General features: G+C 43.0%; 1 long non-coding RNA gene across 2 annotated transcripts; it reads right to left on the bottom strand.

The window, feature by feature from the left end:
* Positions 1 to 455: 455 nt before the first annotated feature.
* LOC122235097 lies at positions 456 to 4456 on the bottom strand. 2 transcript variants are annotated; one of them, XR_006213218.1, is made up of 4 exons: positions 4256 to 4456; positions 2254 to 2356; positions 1318 to 1422; positions 456 to 534 (listed from the first exon to the last, which is right to left on the bottom strand). It is a non-coding gene; the product is annotated as an uncharacterized LOC122235097 (long non-coding RNA). The 2 variants fall into 2 exon arrangements; XR_006213217.1 differs by lacking the exon at positions 456 to 534 and having other exon boundaries at positions 1309 to 1422.
* Between the last annotated feature and the right edge of the window lie 735 nt (positions 4457 to 5191).

The following is a 5191-nucleotide window of genomic DNA, read 5'->3' as shown; positions in this document are numbered from 1 at the left end:
TTCCAAGTCACCCCCCTGCTTTAAATCAACCAACCACAGAGCTGTTATGAACAGCAACTGATTTTCCATGCAGTGCTGCAAAACAAAATCACACCGTATCCTATTTTTAATGGCCACAGTTTTTCAACTGCATAACAAGAGTTAGCTGGCACTGCTGAGCTGAACAGTATCCAAAAAATGGGTTCAAGTAGAAATAGCATGGAACCCTTGAAGTGAACAAGTACAGACCCAATTACAAGTGCATTGTGATGCTCAGTACCAATTACATCCAAATAACAGTGGAGCAAATTTCCCCTTAGTAGTTATACTGTAGACATCAACTTCTTTTATTTTTGTTCCTCCGGGATATAGCTTGATACTTAAAAAGTGTGGGGGGGGTCGGGAGGCTGAATCATAAATATTGTTTTATTAGCATACAGTTTATTTATGCACAAAGGCTTTTCTATGGTGTCAGCTTCTAGGGACATGGTACCTCGGTCATCACAGAGAGATGTTCTTCTTTCCATAGAGTTCATGGTTTGTCAGCAATTTCACCTGGGAAAATCAGGTTTTCTTCCTTGTGTATTGCGCATTAGAAACCATCTTTCGTCAAACAATATCCTTTTTAATTATTTGAGCCTTAGGGATAGAAACAGGCAATACCAGGGATTTGTTTTTCTTTTTAAAGGAAACCTAGCCCCTTCTCCAAAGAGGCGGGTAAAATTAGGCATTCCATGAATTGAGGGAGCTGCCACTTGGGCCCCTGGGGGCTGACATATGACAGGTTCCTTAATAGCTAGAAGAAGAAAGAAAGAGAAATGGGAAAACAAATGAGCTGAATGGAAGTTGAAGAGATGGAAAAGAAGGTACGTACAACAAATTGATCCTTAAAGCCCGGAGCCAAGATAAGGGAAAAGGAGAGGCAAGGGAGGCCACATTAAACAAAGCAAACAAGAAAATGTAGCTATAAAATATGTGTTGTGCTTTGTTGACTATCAGAGAGTCACAAAAACAAGGGCTCTTCAATGTTAGCCTTTTCTAACCTTGGACCACATACTATCCCAGCAGTCACCCTTGTTCTGCTGGAACATTCTGCCACAGACAGGCAGCTTTCATTTGTTCCTTGGGTATTAACTTCACTTTCAACTTCTTCCAGGCCAGTATGGGCACTATAGTAGTAACAGAATGCCACATCTTTTCAAGGCTGGCCACTGAGGCTTGAGGAAACTAGCAAGAGAAATTAATGATGTCTCTAGGGCTTTATCAACATGCTTCAGAGGATGGGAGTACAATGTGACCAAATAGATCTTTCTTTATTTGCCCCTTGATTCTACCCACTTTCTCTTTATCTGGAACCATGAGCTAGAGCACGTGGTCCAATATTTCCCGCCAGCTTGGTATCCTTTGCTGTTTCCTCTTTTCCAGTCCAGCGTGAGCTTCATCCTGAAACAAAATCAAGCAAACTATATTTTTTGTGGTGTCCAGTAATATTTAAGTTCTTTAAAAGTTTTCAGTTGGAATAAAAGATCAGCAAGAGACATGCCACAAATTACAAGTAAGTGTTAGGAAACTACCCAGCCATCTGACCCTCTCATTTTAGAGATGAGGAAACTGAGAACTCAGAGGAAGGTGATTCTAGAATACATTTATCGTCAGCAGGCAGAGAGTCAATAGCCACGACACCTGGCACTGATTCCGAGACTCGTGGTAGCAGTGGGAATGCTATTTATTGTACATAGTGACTCACAAATCTAGGTTATGTGAACTATAAAAAGCCTGACTCAGAGCTCCAGAGAGTAAGGAGCTAATACTACTGAAATATAGGACACAGATTGCAGTATTAGGATGCTTGTAGGATTATTTTTCAAGGCAGCATTATCCAAAGCAGCACTGAATATAGTTATACACCCACTAATGAATATGTGTCAAATTTCATAACATAAACCAAGATAACATTTAATGACAATCAGCATATATACTTCACGGGCATCTTTGGCGAGAGGGAGGGGGCTGAGACAGGGGTGGCGGGGAGCCAGGTTCAGGGAAAGGAGGCTGGGCCATCAGAGGGAGCGGGCCTGGAGGAGGCCAGTGAAGGCAGGAGCACCTGAGGTCCCACGCCCACTGGCAACCTAGGACGAGGATCAGGTCTTTGTCAACCTCTGCCTACTGTCTCCTTTTACCCCAAGGGAATTGGAAGACTACCCGAGGAAAAAGGGTATCAACCTTTCCACTGCCCAACGCAGACATCACCCAAAAATGTTAAGTCAAGTTTACCTTCAGGATCTTTGAATGATTTCAGTCCTTCCTGCCTTGGCTCAGATTTCCCCAACCTCTGGCAATAGCTAACATTCTTTTAGCCACTGAGAACTAACATGACCTAAAATGCAAATGCTTGGCTGAGGTAATGGTTAATCAGTGAAGTAAAAAAATAGACCGATCCATCCAATGGAAAAGACTGATGTGTGATCTTTTCCTGTTTTGACTGAGGAGAGAATCTGCAAACAGAAGGAGGATACTGGCAACCTCAGGCGAAGGAAAGAAGAAATAAGTTTTAAAGAAGAGGGAGCTGAAGACACAGAAAGAAAACTTCAGCGACATCGCAACACACAGCGGGGGCGTGGAAAGAGGCTTAGCATCAAGTGTATTTTAATCTGCAGCTAAGAAAATGGAGTTTTATCCTCAAATGATTTAGGAAGATTTTTGCGGGGGTGTTTGGTAGATGTTATTGGGAGTTTTATTGTTTGTTGCTTCTGTTGTTTTTAACATCGCTTGCTTCCTATAAAGAAATTTTCCCCCCAGGGAATCTTATCCCTGTAACTATATTGACTTAATTCTGAACCACCAGTGCAATTAAAAGACGGTTCTAATTAATAGGCAATAGAATGGTTGTATGTAAAAGATTTAAGCAGTTTATGCTTGGTGCACTAAACGAATCCGAACAAAGTCACAAAAGGCATCAGAGCCCCATTAGAATTTATCAACTGAGATGCTTGGAATATTTTTCACACTGGATAGTCACTGAGCCACCCAGTGACTCTCTGCAATCGGGATTGTACTAAGAGGGAAAAAAAGAAAAAAAGGTCACCGTATTTTTCTGTACCCGTGGCAGTAAAATGGCTTCTCATTTCAGCCGAGACGTGGGAACCACCAGAGCCAAGCACCCTTACTGCGGGAAAACTACTTCTGACCCCCCATAGAGAAACCTGACAGAATCACTGTGTCCAATTTTCTCACAGGCAGCTGGGCTGAGTGGGTCAGACTTTGGCCTTTGGGGTCAGTCTCCCTGGCCTCCAGCCTGGTTCTGACCGCGTCTGAAACGTGGAAACGTGGGTGGGTAACTACTCTCCCTGCTTCAATGTCCTCATATGTAAAGCGAGCCCTCCTTCTAAGGCTGTGGTGAAGATTGCTTGAGTTAATTCAGATAAAGCACTCAGAATGTTGCCTTGAAGTCCAGGGAGCACCAGATGAATTTTGTATATGGCTATTATCTAGGTCCCTCGTTGCAAATCCGTGATGGTCAGGGTGCCTGGGTGGCTCGGTCGGTTAAGCGACTCTTGATTTCTGCTCAGGTCATGATCTCATGGTTCATGGGCTCAAGCCTCGTGTTGAGCTCTGTGCTGACAGCATGGAGTCTGCTGGGGATTTGATCTCTCTCTCTCTTCCTGCCCTCTCCCTCTCTCCCTGCCCCTCCCTTGCTCAAGCTCTCTCTCTCAAAAATAAATAAACATTTAAAAATAATAATAATAATCTCTCAGGGTTCCTGGGTGGCTCAGTCAGTTAGGTGTCTGACTTTGGCTCAGGTCATGGTCTCTTGGTTCATGGGTTCGAGCCCCACATCTGTCTCTGTGCTGACAGCTCAGAGACTGGAACCTTCTCTGGATTCTGTGTATCCCTCTCTCTCTGCCCCTCGGCTTGCTAAGACTCTGTCTCTGTCTTTCCCTCAAAACTAAATATACATAAAGAGAAGAGAAAAAAAAAAACCACGAATCCGTGATGGTATTGTAGAGAAACCGCAAAACCAAGTATATCCCATATTTCTTATGATTATTTTGTCCAGTGGATCTCATAATGCATGGTCAGGGGTTGAAGGGAAGAAGTCTGGAACTCTTGTCTCCCAAATAAATACTGTTCTGCAATGTAATGTTGTACAAACCATCATGATTCCACATTCTCTTTTGTTAATGCCAAGATTTCTGAGCACTGGAAACCAAAGGATGACCTCTGGTTATTCACAGAGGCTAAACACTGTAAATACTGTGCTGTTGTTGTCACTTACTTTTTTTGAAAATTATGTTCTCGATATTCTTACTCCCCCATACGAGAAAAAGTATTACCTAGGAATGAAACCATTTAACTCCCTACCTATCATAGAACATCTTGGAAAAGTAGCAGATTGGGAGTTCTGGGCCTTGCTTGAGACTAAGAGTAAGAAGTTAAGGAGTAAGGAGTTAAGATGGGTGGTCACTTTGCTAGTCTTGTTGACTGCCTGGCTTCTGAAGTCTCTGCTTATGTTTAGAGAATCCTCCATTATTTAGCACAATGTGGAATTCTCCAAGCCGCAGAATGCATGGCATACTGGCCACACCCACAGCTTGAATGGGAGGGATCGGGTAGCTGCCATGCAGTATCCAGGCAGCGGTGGCTGTTTCTGGGGGGCAGCTCCACGTTCCCAGTTCTGTGCTATCAGAAGTAAAGCTCAGCGTCCAGTGCCCAGTGGCAGTGGTCTCTCCACCAATCTCCACCTTGAAATATGACTTTGACCTCCATTCCCGACTGTATAAATTCTAAGCGTAGTTCTCTGACTGCCGAAGATTTTGTAAGTTGCCTTATATCTTTTTAATAAATTTCTTTTTGCCATACATCAGGCACAGTGACTAAGAACACTGACTGACTGATACAGTGGTCACATTGGGGTTTTGATGAACCAGACATTTTCATACGTCTTAAAAAGTACGATTGAAGTAAAATAACCTAAACAAAGTTCTCTGGACTCTTCCTGATCAGGGCACATCTGGAAATTGCATTAATTTCTGAGTACCAGGTAGTAGAATAGATATTACCAAGTAGAACTTGATCCCAGTGTGGCAATGCTAGGATAACAGTGCTGGAAAATCTACAGATAAGCAAGGTACTGAAGCTGCTTCTCCATACTGCTGCTTCTAGGCTGAAATAACACAAAATAACTGAAGGTTTCCATAATCCAGTATGATCC

The sequence above is a fragment of the Panthera tigris genome, chromosome F2 (assembly GCF_018350195.1).
Source record: "Panthera tigris isolate Pti1 chromosome F2, P.tigris_Pti1_mat1.1, whole genome shotgun sequence".
Taxonomy (NCBI): Eukaryota; Metazoa; Chordata; class Mammalia; order Carnivora; family Felidae; genus Panthera; species Panthera tigris.
This window is presented reverse-complemented; position numbering and strand designations above follow the sequence as displayed.